The sequence below is a fragment of the Biomphalaria glabrata genome, chromosome 8, assembly GCF_947242115.1.
Source record: "Biomphalaria glabrata chromosome 8, xgBioGlab47.1, whole genome shotgun sequence".
Lineage (NCBI taxonomy): Eukaryota > Metazoa > Mollusca > Gastropoda > Planorbidae > Biomphalaria > Biomphalaria glabrata.
This window is the reverse complement of record NC_074718.1, coordinates 3,329,633-3,345,246: the sequence shown is the minus strand read 5'-3', so window position 1 is coordinate 3,345,246 and position 15,614 is coordinate 3,329,633. Positions and strand designations below refer to the sequence as shown.

The following is a 15,614-nucleotide window of genomic DNA, read 5'->3' as shown; positions in this document are numbered from 1 at the left end:
GTTTCTTACTACAGATCTATCAAAGCAAGTATATATTTTTCTTTGTATTTGTATATTTTAATTGGATTTTTTTTTTCTTTTTTTTTTATTGCATGCTAATTGAAAATGTTTTAAATATTTTCCTAACAATTTAAGAATACATGTTTTCTGTTATCTCTTAGCCTTATGGTAATTAGTTTCAAATGTATACATAACAACTTTAATAACTGTAATAAATTTTCTTCACTTAATATTTAGAGAGCTAGATCCTATTGGGGATTATCCCATTATGAAGTTAGTCAAAATCCCACAATCTTCACTAAGACTTGTATTTGATTTATCAGCCTGTACACATTTTATTACAACATTCAGGTTAAGATGCTGAGTACAGCTTAGTTCTCCTCAGATGTAGGCAATGAAAAGAACGACAAGTTATGAGGAACAGGAAAAAGCAGTGTAGCAAGCTTATCCAAAAGTTTTTAAGTCAAGCCTATTCCATTCCTGTGGTTCTCTAGCCATCAAGAATTCTGGACCTATTTAAACATACTTTTCCATTCATCTGTCTATTGAGCTTATAAGGCAAGTAGTTGATCTAAATGTTTTACCTTTTTTTTTTTTTTTTTTTTTAAATAAAATGTCATTGTTTTAGTTTTTATGTATACTAAAGCAACTGGCAAATTATGAATATTCTAATTTTTAAATGCTAAATGATGGAAATAATTTTTTTTATGTAAAAAATTTCGAAACTATAAAACAACAGATATTGCCTTACAAGTATAGTGGATACTTTTAAATGATGGAAATAATTTTTTTATGTAAAAAATTTCGAAACTATAAAACAACAGATATTGCCTTACAAGTATAGTGGATTCTTTTAAGCGATTTTTTTATTAGATGCCATTTATTTGTTTAAATGCTCAGCTACTTGATATCTGGTTGAATTCAAATGATAATAATTGCATCTTAATGTGTAATTATACAATTATTTATTTAGCTTGTAGTTTTTTTTTTTTTAATCAGTATAAGATGTTGAGTATTGATTACTAATCAACTACTAGCCTGGAAGATAAAAGCCAAAGCTGTAAACAGACAGGTCAGGTAAATATATGAATGAAGAAATTGAAACTAGAAGTAAACATCATGGGAAGTGCAAGTATTTTTCCTTCATATCTTATTTAACATAGTCAAACAATGCAATACTTATAGGCTTAACTATTGTTTTCATAGAAACGGTTATTTTAAATAACATGAGATAGTGTATTTAAGAGATATTCTAGTTCAAGTTTTCATATTTAATCAGCTTAACAAGTGCACATTCTCTGCTGCCAACAGTACCAATTTGTCATCCAAGCAACAAATATTCCTTGGTAATCTGCTATCAGATGACAGTTTTCTCTTTGGCATTTTTATGAATTAAAGCTTTCAAGGCCAAAGTAAGACTTAATTTTTTCTTTTCTTTAACTGCTAATTCTAAAATAATTTATCATTGCATGTTAAAAATAACTTGTTATACAATAACTTGTTATACATTTTTCTGTGTTTTGGTCAAGCTTCAGATTTGCTTAGCATATTCCTGTACTACATATCAACAAATGTTTGATGGTCTGTCTGGTTCATCTCTTAACACTATGAAGATGGCTACACTGTGAGTACAAAGTTTTAATTTCATTCAAAACAAACATTTTACAAAAAAGATAATGGAAGGCACATGAAATATTTTATTTTGACTATTATTATATCACAATGTTCTTTTAATATCATGAGAGTGTATATTTTAAGAGATATTCTTATTCAGTATATGATGTTTCCATATTTCAGAAGTTTAACAAGCAAACTTTCTGTTGCAAACTACCAATTTGTCATTCTATCCAAGCAACTAATATTCCTTGGTAATCTGCTATCAGATGATTACATTTTTCTCTTTGGCCAAAGTAAGACATTTTTTTTTCTTCAACAGTTAATTCTGAAATAATTTATTAATATTAATATTTTTTAAACATTATTCTCAACAATTTTTCTATGTTTTGGTCAAGCCTTAGATTTGGTTAGCATAACCCTGAACTGCATATCAACAAATGTCTAATGGTCTGTCTGGTTCATTTCTCAACACTATGAAGATGGCTACACTGTGACTACAAAGTTTTATTTTCATTCACCACACAATTTTACAAAAGAAGAAAATATTAAAAGCTATAGATATTAAGTTTGTTAGACAACTTTCTTATTTATTTGATGTATTACTTAGCCTTGGACAGTGCATCATCATAACTAATATAATGTTAAAAGGCATTTATAATATTAATTTAAAATTTAGGTCAATCAAATAAGATTATGTGATCACAAACTGTTTTCAGGTTATCAGCTATCAGCAGGCACCCCTATGATATACAAGTCTTCATTGCCAAGTCACTCTGCCAAACAGTGTGTATACCTTTCTTGCATAGGTAGTGACCCACTTTACTGTACTTCAATGTCAGGAGTCTGGATATGTCTGGCCAAGGAGATCAAATTTGTGTCCAAGGTTACTTAGGTAATTCTCTAAGAACAATAGGTGAGTTGAATTCTAGTGTACCAATCAAATATCTTAAAGCAAAGTAAAAAAAAATTGTTAATTTTAAAAGCATATAAAAATCTGTTATAAAAACATAAAATATTAGTTTTAGAGTACTAGTTTTAGAGTACTCGTTTCAGACCAAGTGGTCATGGGTCAGATAGTGTCAAGCTCAACTGTTTCTATGGCCATTGGTTAACCATGGGTTGTTTGGCCAGCAAATTTTCAAACATTGCTCTAGTTTTAGGTTTATAAGCTACATGTTTTCTTCTAAAGTTAATCAATTAGAACCAAAATGTGAACTTTTTATTACATGGTGTAGTTGCAATCACACTAGAGCTGCTTCACATTTACTGTTTGAATGGTGCATACATTTTTATGATAACTTACCTTCTGATTTGTAAGGTTGATATTTTATTTTAATTATATATATATATATTAATACACTTGGGCAAGGGCTATTACTGTTTCCTTTTTTTTTTTTTTATAGATTATTGACATTTTTCTTTCAATTTGTAAATTTGCTTCAAAATTCAAGTTTTTTTTTTTATAGACAATGTGTTACTGATCTGCAGGTTAGTGGCTCAATCATTGTGCACTGATTCTCCACTGATGCCTTGGTTCTCCACTGATGCCTTGGTTCTCCACTGATGCCTCGGTTCTCCACTGATGCCTCGGTTCTCCACTGTCACCTTTATTGTCATAAAGTTTATCTAGTGATCTACATATCAAGGTAATAAATATTTTTTGACACTATAACCCAAGAGCTCCTGCGTTAGGATGCATTGTTGTTACACTAGGCCCCTAATTCTGTTGTTATTTTTTTTTTTAGGACCCTAGCAAATAGTTTCTTAAACTTTCAGACAATAAGAGCTAGTTTAGAGCCAAAAGACTAAAAAATCCGATCTGTATAGTCCTTTGTTTTTCTAAAAATATTTTAAATAAAAGTCTAGATAGGGTAGCTTATAAGGTCTACTTGTGAAATTAGATATTTTTAAAATGTGTACTTATACTTTTGATATTTGCAGTATTTTAAAACTAGCTATATTTTTCTATTTATGTAATTTATTTATTTTGTTTGTATTATTTACTTATTTATTTATTTATTTAATTATTATTTTAAAAAAAAATTTAGTTACCTCCTTTTGTTTAATTGGATAGCATTTCAAAACCTAAAAGATGGAGCTGTTGGGTTAAAAACACAAATTAATGAACTCACATTAGACTGCATTACTTCCTAAAAATTTAAAATAAGCAATTTGCTTCATTCTTCGTGGCACATTTGTGTATATAGCCAAATGAAAAGTTGAATGTGATTTTCTTATTTTAAAAAATGTTCACCTTTCAGACCTTGCGATCTATAGGAAGGATGATGTAAAGGTCATGTTTTGTGGCCCACAGTTAACCAGGGTGTCATGTGGCCAGCTCAACAACCAACCGCCTTAACTTTCCCCAACTAATGTCAGGTACCCATTAGAGTTGGGTAGAATCTTGACGTACCCAAAGGTCCCAAAATTTAAAATATCAGGATTCAAACCTGGGACTTCAACTTTATAAGCTAAGTGTGTTACTGCTCAGCCACTATACCTCCTATCAAAGAGAGATACATAAAAAAATTGACATTAAAATACCATGAAGTCTCATAAACCTTTTCTATTTTTCCATCACACAGTGAGATAGTATGACTATTATTTGAAAACAAAATGACCATCACTAAAAAACACATTCTTTTTAAACATTAGGTCTGAGACAGAAAAAGCTCTTCTTGAATGAAAAGAAATTTTATCAATATTGCATTTAAAGGTTATGCATTTAAATGTGATGTATTTGTTAAACAGTGCATTTTTCTTAACTCACTTATAGACTAAATGGTCAATTAAACATGGGTCAAGGAAAAAGGATGAACATTTCAAGGTTACAGAAGGAACATTAAACGTCTCTCTCACTGTGAAAAGATTCTACCGATCTACAAATGATCAACATGTTTTATCTTAAGTTCGTCTGCCATTTCTTCAAATGGAGCCATATTAAGAATAAGGTAAGAAATATTCTTATACTTCACAGCATTTATTTTTTTGTAAAGTGATGATCCTGCATTAGTTGTATGTTGTTTGTGTATGTTACTTTAAATATCCTGCATTAGTTTTATGTTGTATGTGCATGATAATTTAAATATCCTGCATTAGTTTTATGTTGTATGTGCATGATAATTTAAATATCCTGCATTAGTTGTATGTTGTATGTGCATGATACTTTAAATATCCTGCATTAGTTGTATATTTATGCATGGTTCCTGTATTTGTTTTGTATATTATGATGTCAGTAATTACTTCACAAACACTTCACACACAACTTGTAAGTTCACCTGTCTAGTTAAAGAAATCTGTGTTGTATTTGTTTTAGTAGTGTCTAGTTATGAAAGTAAACTGAATTTTCATTTGTTAAACTTAGTGATATACCATTTTAATTTCAGTTAAAATATGTGGATGTTCCTATTAAATTTTTCAGAAAAACTGCATTGCTCTGAAATAATTCCAACTGTATAAATGTAAATATATTTCAACAAATAATGGAATTGGATTCTTTGTCATTTGGATTAATTCAATAGTAATGTATTCTAAATATGGAATTCAAACACAAAAATGAAAAGTTGTGAATCACCATCAACTTTCACTTTGCCACTTGGAGATTGGGATGATTCAAGTTACTGGAGATTGGGATGATTCAAGTTACTATTGTAGCAACTATGTGTTAATGTGCATGGTCTTAACACCCCAGTACTTAATTGGACAAAAAAAAAAAGGATCTCCAATTCACAGTGATATGATGTACTATTGCATAAACAAGTTGACTTGACTTCATGTAGATCTTTAACTAAATAAACTGTTTCTATTCTTCAGTGTGTGATAGTGTGACAAAAAACATTCATGGTTTCTTGTGATTATGTGCAATATAATGACATATTAAGTTGACTTGAATACTCTTAAAATGTTTCATTTCTAAGGTGTGGAAAAATGTGCATTATATTTTCATGTTGGGAGTTAATGTGAAAACAAAAATCTACTATTCCATGTGATATGATATACAATTGCATGCAAAAAGTCCTAATCCTAACCCATTCAATGAACAATCAGTATGAACGTTTCCACCAAAAGAAATGTTGCCGCTCATGATGCATCTATTTATTTGGCTCCAGATATTCAACTGATGCACATTCGCAAAACAAATGTAAAAAAAAAAGATTTAATCCATTACATGTATATAATTGTGCAGGAACATTTGGGATCTTCATTTGTATCACACTCATCTCTCATTCATTGAGACTCTACACTTAATCTGGTGATCTAAATGTATTTGCAATTCACAGTGAAATCATTCTTTGAGTGCTTAAAAAAGAAATTCATACGGATGTATAACTGTGTCTTCATTTATATTCCAATTGAACGTTTGTAACAATAAATATAACAACAAATGTGTGATAATTAGCAGGTCTTTGACCTTTGCACTTAATGTGGTGATCAAAATGTATTTGCAATTCCCAGTGAAATCATTCTTTGAGTGCTTAAAAAAGAAATTCATACGGATGTATAACTGTGTTAGACGTCTTCATTTATATTCCGACTGAACGTTTGTAACAATAATTAAGTCACACTCAAGGAACATATGAACGTGTCCATCAAAGGAAATATCGCCGCTCGTGATGCAACGCACACTAATCAACATTTGCACTTGCAGACCAACTAAATAGTTGTGGAGAAAACACATTTAATTCATGACATTACTATGTTTAGCTTAGGACTTTTCAAAAGTGAAGACTGGACTCTTTAGTCATCTTCGTGTTTATAGGAATGATTAATGGAGGACTTTTAAAAGCGAAGACTGGACTCCTTAGCCATCTTCGTGTTCATAGGAATGATTAATGGAGGAATTTTAAAAATGAAGACTGGGTTCTTTAGCCATCTTCGTGTTCATAGGAATGATTAATGGAGGAATTTTAAAAGTGAAGACTGGGCTCTTTAGCCATCTTCATGTTTAAAGGATGTAGTTGAGGATTTTTGTTTCAAAGAAGATCGGTCTCCATGACCATCTTCGTACTTATAGGAAAGGATATTGTATTATTTTTTGAAAAATTGAGGATTTTTAGCTGAGGACTAGATGTAGTAATATAGTCATCAATTGAATTGTTGATCCAAGACGAAATTGTTGGTTATGTCTGTGCATTTGTAGACAACCCAACAGTGCACATCCTTTTTCTTGTTTTGCTTTTTTTCACGTGCTACAATGCCTTGGACAAAGCATCATCATAACTTGGAATGTTAAGAGGCATTCAAAAAAAATCATAGAAGAATGAGTTTGTAAAATAACCGGCTAGTTCAGTTGAATAATAGTTGGGACATAATTAGTTGAGTGCAAGCTTTGAGGCTGATTCAACTCACTCGACATTAGTTGAGTGCGAAGTTTGTGAGGCTGATTCAGCCCTCAAACCGGATGCTTGTAGACCACCTTCAATAGCTTGAACACGACGTCATCACAAATTTTGTTACAGTCAGTTCATCAAAATGAAGTTGTCGGTCGACAAGCTCAAAACAGGAGTCAGCCGAAAATGCAAGCCTGAAACTTTTTATTGGGCTCCAGCTATTCAACTGATGCACGTTTGCAAAACAAATGTTAAAAAAAAAAAGGATGAAAATAGAAGCCATCAGATGTATATGATTGTGCAGGAACAGTTGGGATTTGTGTCGTTTGTATCACGCTCATCTCTCATCCACTGAGACATTGTGAAGCGATGTAACCAGTGATGTTTCGAAACATCTCTATTTAATTGTGATGAGGATATCTACAAACGTTTGTGTACAAATGTGTGATAATTCGCAGATTTTTCATCTCTGCACTTAATGTGGTGATCAAAATGTATTTGCAATTCCCAGTGAAATCATTCTTTGAGTGCTTAAAAAAGAAATTCATAAGGATGTATAACTGTGTTAGACGTCTTCATTTATATTCCGACTGAACGTTTGTAACAATAATTAAGTCACACTCAAGGAACATAAGAACCTGTCCATCAAAGGAAATATCGCCGCTCGTGATGCAACGCACACTAATCAACATTTGTACTTGCAGACCAACTAAATAGTTGCGGAGAAAACACATTTAATTGATGACTTTACTATGTTTAGCTTAGGACTTTTCAAAAGCGAAGACTGGACTCTTTAGCCATCTTCGTGTTCATAGGAATGATTAATGGAGGACTTTTAAAATCGAAGACTGGACTCCTTAGCCATCTTCGTGTTTATAGGAATGATTAATGGAGGAATTTTAAAAGCGAAGACTGGACTCCTTAGCCATCTTCGTGTTCATAGAAATGATTAACGTAGGATATTTAAAAGTGAAGACTGGGCTCTTTAGCCATCTTCATGTTAAAAGGATGTAGTTGAGGACTTTTTCAAAGAAGATCGGTCTCGGTGGCCATCTTTGTACTTATAGGAAAGGATATTGTATTATGTTTTAAACATGAGGATTTTTAGCTGAGGACTAGATGTATTAATAGTCATCAATTGAATTGTTGATCCAAGACAAAATAGTTGGTTATGTCTGTGTGCATTTGTAGACAACCCAGCAGTGCACATCCTTTTTCTTGTTTTGCTTTTTTCACGTGCTACAATGCCTTGGACAAAGCATCATCATAACTTGGAATGTTTAAAGGCATTATAAAAATATCATAGAAGAATTGAGTTTGTGAAATAACCGGTTATTTCAGTTCAGTTGAATAATAGTTGGGACATAATTAGTTGAGTGCAAGCTTTGAGGCTGATTCAACTCACTCGACATTAGTTGAGTGCGAAGTTTGTGAGGCTGATTCAGCCCTCAAACCGGATGCTTGTAGACCACCTTCAATAGCTTGAACACGACGTCATCACAAATTTTGTTACAGTCAGTTCATCAAAATGAAGTTGTCGGTCGACAAGCTCAAAACAGGAGTCAGCCGAAAATGCAAGCCTGAAACTTTTTATTGGGCTCCAGCTATTCAACTGATGCACGTTTGCAAAACAAATGTTAAAAAAAAAAAAGGATGAAAATAGAAGCCATCAGATGTATATGATTGTGCAGGAACAGTTGGGATTTGTGTCGTTTGTATCACGCTCATCTCTCATCCACTGAGACATTGTGAAGCGATGTAACCAGTGATGTTTCGACACATTTCTATTTAATTGTGATGAGGATATCTACAAACGTTTGTGTACAAATGTGTGATAATTCGCAGATTTTTCATCTCTGCACTTAATGTGGTGATCAAAATGTATTTGCGATTCCCAGTGAAATCATTCTTTGAGTGCTTAAAAAAGAAATTCATAAGGATGTATAACTGTGTTAGACGTCTTCATTTATATTCCGACTGAACGTTTGTAACAATAATTAAGTCACACTCAAGGAACATAAGAACCTGTCCATCAAAGGAAATATCGCCGCTCGTGATGCAACGCACACTAATCAACATTTGTACTTGCAGACCAACTAAATAGTTGCGGAGAAAACACATTTAATTGATGACTTTACTATGTTTAGCTTCTAAAGGACTTTTCAAAAGCGAAGACTGGACTCTTTAGCCATCTTCGTGTTCATAGGAATGATTAATGGAGGACTTTTAAAATCGAAGACTGGACTCCTTAGCCATCTTCGTGTTTATAGGAATGATTAATGGAGGAATTTTAAAAGCGAAGACTGGACTCCTTAGCCATCTTCGTGTTCATAGGAATGATTAACGTAGGAATTTTAAAAGTGAAGACTGGGCTCTTTAGCCATCTTCATGTTATAAGGATGTAGTTGAGGACTTTTTCAAAGAAGATCGGTCTCGGTGGCCATCTTTGTACTTATAGGAAAGGATATTGTATTATGTTTTAAACATGAGGATTTTTAGCTGAGGACTAGATGTATTAATAGTCATCAATTGAATTGTTGATCCAAGACAAAATAGTTGGTTATGTCTGTGTGCATTTGTAGACAACCCAGCAGTGCACATCCTTTTTCTTGTTTTGCTTTTTTCACGTGCTACAATGCCTTGGACAAAGCATCATCATAACTTGGAGTGTTTAAAGGCATTATAAAAATATCATAGAAAAATGAGTTTGTGAAATAACCGGTTATTTCAGTTCAGTTGAATAATAGTTGGGACATAATTAGTTGAGTGCAAGCTTTGAGGCTGATTCAACTCACTCGACATTAGTTGAGTGCGAAGTTTGTGAGGCTGATTCAGCCCTCAAACCGGATGCTTGTAGACCACCTTCAATAGCTTGAACACGACGTCATCACAAATTTTGTTACAGTCAGTTCATCAAAATGAAGTTGTCGGTCGACAAGCTCAAAACAGGAGTCAGCCGAAAATGCAAGCCTGAAACTTTTTATTGGGCTCCAGCTATTCAACTGATGCACGTTTGCAAAACAAATGTTAAAAAAAAAAAAGGATGAAAATAGAAGCCATCAGATGTATATGATTGTGCAGGAACAGTTGGGATTTGTGTCGTTTGTATCACGCTCATCTCTCATCCACTGAGACATTGTGAAGCGATGTAACCAGTGATGTTTCGACACATTTCTATTTAATTGTGATGAGGATATCTACAAACGTTTGTGTACAAATGTGTGATAATTCGCAGATTTTTCATCTCTGCACTTAATGTGGTGATCAAAATGTATTTGCGATTCCCAGTGAAATCATTCTTTGAGTGCTTAAAAAAGAAATTCATAAGGATGTATAACTGTGTTAGACGTCTTCATTTATATTCCGACTGAACGTTTGTAACAATAATTAAGTCACACTCAAGGAACATAAGAACCTGTCCATCAAAGGAAATATCGCCGCTCGTGATGCAACGCACACTAATCAACATTTGTACTTGCAGACCAACTAAATAGTTGCGGAGAAAACACATTTAATTGATGACTTTACTATGTTTAGCTTAGGACTTTTCAAAAGTGAAGACTGGACTCTTTAGCCATCTTCGTGTTCATAGGAATGATTAATGGAGGACTTTTAAAATCGAAGACTGGACTCCTTAGCCATCTTCGTGTTTATAGGAATGATTAATGGAGGAATTTTAAAAGCGAAGACTGGACTCCTTAGCCATCTTCGTGTTTATAGGAATGATTAATGGAGGAATTTTAAAAGCGAAGACTCGACTCCTTAGCCATCTTCGTGTTCATAGGAATGATTAACGTAGGAATTTTAAAAGTGAAGACTGGGCTCTTTAGCCATCTTCATGTTAAAAGGATGTAGTTGAGGACTTTTTCAAAGAAGATCGGTCTCGGTGGCCATCTTTGTACTTATAGGAAAGGATATTGTATTATGTTTTAAACATGAGGATTTTTAGCTGAGGACTAGATGTATTAATAGTCATCAATTGAATTGTTGATCCAAGACAAAATAGTTGGTTATGTCTGTGTGCATTTGTAGACAACCCAGCAGTGCACATCCTTTTTCTTGTTTTGCTTTTTTCACGTGCTACAATGCCTTGGACAAAGCATCATCATAACTTGGAGTGTTTAAAGGCATTATAAAAATATCATAGAAAAATGAGTTTGTGAAATAACCGGTTATTTCAGTTCAGTTGAATAATAGTTGGGACATAATTAGTTGAGTGCAAGCTTTGAGGCTGATTCAACTCACTCGACATTAGTTGAGTGCGAAGTTTGTGAGGCTGATTCAGCCCTCAAACCGGATGCTTGTAGACCACCTTCAATAGCTTGAACACGACGTCATCACAAATTTTGTTACAGTCAGTTCATCAAAATGAAGTTGTCGGTCGACAAGCTCAAAACAGGAGTCAGCCGAAAATGCAAGCCTGAAACTTTTTATTGGGCTCCAGCTATTCAACTGATGCACGTTTGCAAAACAAATGTTAAAAAAAAAAGGATGAAAATAGAAGCCATCAGATGTATATGATTGTGCAGGAACAGTTGGGATTTGTGTCGTTTGTATCACGCTCATCTCTCATCCACTGAGACATTGTGAAGCGATGTAACCAGTGATGTTTCGACACATTTCTATTTAATTGTGATGAGGATATCTACAAACGTTTGTGTACAAATGTGTGATAATTCGCAGATTTTTCATCTCTGCACTTAATGTGGTGATCAAAATGTATTTGCAATTCCCAGTGAAATCATTCTTTGAGTGCTTAAAAAAGAAATTCATAAGTATGTATAACTGTGTTAGACGTCTTCATTTATATTCTGACTGAACGTTTGTAACAATAATTAAGTCACACTCAAGGAACATAAGAACCTGTCCATCAAAGGAAATATCGCCGCTCGTGATGCAACGCACACTAATCAACATTTGTACTTGCAGACCAACTAAATAGTTGCGGAGAAAACACATTTAATTGATGACTTTACTATGTTTAGCTTAGGACTTTTCAAAAGCAAAGACTGGACTCTTTAGCCATCTTCGTGTTCATAGGAATGATTAATGGAGGACTTTTAAAATCGAAGACTGGACTCCTTAGCCATCTTCGTGTTTATAGGAATGATTAATGGAGGAATTTTAAAAGCGAAGACTGGACTCCTTAGCCATCTTCGTGTTTATAGGAATGATTAATGGAGGAATTTTAAAAGCGAAGACTGGACTCCTTAGCCATCTTCGTGTTCATAGGAATGATTAACGTAGGAATTTTAAAAGTGAAGACTGGGCTCTTTAGCCATCTTCATGTTAAAAGGATGTAGTTGAGGACTTTTTCAAAGAAGATCGGTCTCGGTGGCCATCTTTGTACTTATAGGAAAGGATATTGTATTATGTTTTAAACATGAGGATTTTTAGCTGAGGACTAGATGTATTAATAGTCATCAATTGAATTGTTGATCCAAGACAAAATAGTTGGTTATGTCTGTGTGCATTTGTAGACAACCCAGCAGTGCACATCCTTTTTCTTGTTTTGCTTTTTTCACGTGCTACAATGCCTTGGACAAAGCATCATCATAACTTGGAGTGTTTAAAGGCATTATAAAAATATCATAGAAAAATGAGTTTGTGAAATAACCGGTTATTTCAGTTCAGTTGAATAATAGTTGGGACATAATTAGTTGAGTGCAAGCTTTGAGGCTGATTCAACTCACTCGACATTAGTTGAGTGCGAAGTTTGTGAGGCTGATTCAGCCCTCAAACCGGATGCTTGTAGACCACCTTCAATAGCTTGAACACGACGTCATCACAAATTTTGTTACAGTCAGTTCATCAAAATGAAGTTGTCGGTCGACAAGCTCAAAACAGGAGACAGCCGAAAATGCAAGCCTGAAACTTTTTATTGGGCTCCAGCTATTCAACTGATGCACGTTTGCAAAACAAATGTTAAAAAAAAAAAAGGATGAAAATAGAAGCCATCAGATGTATATGATTGTGCAGGAACAGTTGGGATTTGTGTCGTTTGTATCACGCTCATCTCTCATCCACTGAGACATTGTGAAGCGATGTAACCAGTGATGTTTCGACACATTTCTATTTAATTGTGATGAGGATATCTACAAACGTTTGTGTACTAATGTGTGATAATTCGCAGATTTTTCATCTCTGCACTTAATGTGGTGATCAAAATGTATTTGCGATTCCCAGTGAAATCATTCTTTGAGTGCTTAAAAAAGAAATTCATAAGGATGTATAACTGTGTTAGACGTCTTCATTTATATTCCGACTGAACGTTTGTAACAATAATTAAGTCACACTCAAGGAACATAAGAACCTGTCCATCAAAGGAAATATCGCCGCTCGTGATGCAACGCACACTAATCAACATTTGTACTTGCAGACCAACTAAATAGTTGCGGAGAAAACACATTTAATTGATGACTTTACTATGTTTAGCTTAGGACTTTTCAAAAGTGAAGACTGGACTCTTTAGCCATCTTCGTGTTCATAGGAATGATTAATGGAGGACTTTTAAAATCGAAGACTGGACTCCTTAGCCATCTTCGTGTTTATAGGAATGATTAATGGAGGAATTTTAAAAGCGAAGACTGGACTCCTTAGCCATCTTCGTGTTTATAGGAATGATTAATGGAGGAATTTTAAAAGCGAAGACTGGACTCCTTAGCCATCTTCGTGTTCATAGAAATGATTAACGTAGGATATTTAAAAGTGAAGACTGGGCTCTTTAGCCATCTTCATGTTAAAAGGATGTAGTTGAGGACTTTTTCAAAGAAGATCGGTCTCGGTGGCCATCTTTGTACTTATAGGAAAGGATATTGTATTATGTTTTAAACATGAGGATTTTTAGCTGAGGACTAGATGTATTAATAGTCATCAATTGAATTGTTGATCCAAGACAAAATAGTTGGTTATGTCTGTGTGCATTTGTAGACAACCCAGCAGTGCACATCCTTTTTCTTGTTTTGCTTTTTTCACGTGCTACAATGCCTTGGACAAAGCATCATCATAACTTGGAATGTTTAAAGGCATTATAAAAATATCATAGAAGAATTGAGTTTGTGAAATAACCGGTTATTTCAGTTCAGTTGAATAATAGTTGGGACATAATTAGTTGAGTGCAAGCTTTGAGGCTGATTCAACTCACTCGACATTAGTTGAGTGCGAAGTTTGTGAGGCTGATTCAGCCCTCAAACCGGATGCTTGTAGACCACCTTCAATAGCTTGAACACGACGTCATCACAAATTTTGTTACAGTCAGTTCATCAAAATGAAGTTGTCGGTCGACAAGCTCAAAACAGGAGTCAGCCGAAAATGCAAGCCTGAAACTTTTTATTGGGCTCCAGCTATTCAACTGATGCACGTTTGCAAAACAAATGTTAAAAAAAAAAAAAGGATGAAAATAGAAGCCATCAGATGTATATGATTGTGCAGGAACAGTTGGGATTTGTGTCGTTTGTATCACGCTCATCTCTCATCCACTGAGACATTGTGAAGCGATGTAACCAGTGATGTTTCGACACATTTCTATTTAATTGTGATGAGGATATCTACAAACGTTTGTGTACAAATGTGTGATAATTCGCAGATTTTTCATCTCTGCACTTAATGTGGTGATCAAAATGTATTTGCGATTCCCAGTGAAATCATTCTTTGAGTGCTTAAAAAAGAAACTCATAAGGATGTATAACTGTGTTAGACGTCTTCATTTATATTCCGACTGAACGTTTGTAACAATAATTAAGTCACACTCAAGGAACATAAGAACCTGTCCATCAAAGGAAATATCGCCGCTCGTGATGCAACGCACACTAATCAACATTTGTACTTGCAGACCAACTAAATAGTTGCGGAGAAAACACATTTAATTGATGACTTTACTATGTTTAGCTTCTAAAGGACTTTTCAAAAGCGAAGACTGGACTCTTTAGCCATCTTCGTGTTCAAAGGAATGATTAATGGAGGACTTTTAAAATCGAAGACTGGACTCCTTAGCCATCTTCATGTTTATAGGAATGATTAATGGAGGAATTTTAAAAGCGAAGACTGGACTCCTTAGCCATCTTCGTGTTCATAGGAATGATTAACGTAGGAATTTTAAAAGTGAAGACTGGGCTCTTTAGCCATCTTCATGTTATAAGGATGTAGTTGAGGACTTTTTCAAAGAAGATCGGTCTCGGTGGCCATCTTTGTACTTATAGGAAAGGATATTGTATTATGTTTTAAACATGAGGATTTTTAGCTGAGGACTAGATGTATTAATAGTCATCAATTGAATTGTTGATCCAAGACAAAATAGTTGGTTATGTCTGTGTGCATTTGTAGACAACCCAGCAGTGCACATCCTTTTTCTTGTTTTGCTTTTTTCACGTGCTACAATGCCTTGGACAAAGCATCATCATAACTTGGAGTGTTTAAAGGCATTATAAAAATATCATAGAAAAATGAGTTTGTGAAATAACCGGTTATTTCAGTTCAGTTGAATAATAGTTGGGACATAATTAGTTGAGTGCAAGCTTTGAGGCTGATTCAACTCACTCGACATTAGTTGAGTGCGAAGTTTGTGAGGCTGATTCAGCCCTCAAACCGGATGCTTGTAGACCACCTTCAATAGCTTGAACACGACGTCATCACAAATTTTGTTACAGTCAGTTCATCAAAATGAAGTTG

General features: G+C 34.1%; 1 long non-coding RNA gene across 2 annotated transcripts in view; it reads left to right on the top strand.

The window, feature by feature from the left end:
- The first annotated feature begins 1,008 nt into the window (after window positions 1–1,008).
- The window catches only part of LOC129927892 (uncharacterized), a 31,211-nt gene continuing 16,605 nt past the window's right edge, over window positions 1,009–15,614 (top strand). Inside the window, exons 1-5 of one of the 2 annotated variants that reach the window (XR_008779540.1) lie at window positions 1,009–1,077; window positions 1,280–1,412; window positions 2,013–2,530; window positions 3,106–3,263; window positions 4,394–4,568. This is a non-coding gene — a long non-coding RNA (uncharacterized LOC129927892). Of the gene's footprint in view, window positions 1,078–1,279; window positions 1,413–1,529; window positions 1,625–1,797; window positions 1,903–2,012; window positions 2,531–3,105; window positions 3,264–4,393; window positions 4,569–15,614 lie in introns of those variants that run through there. The other variant, XR_008779539.1, reaches the window with a different exon arrangement.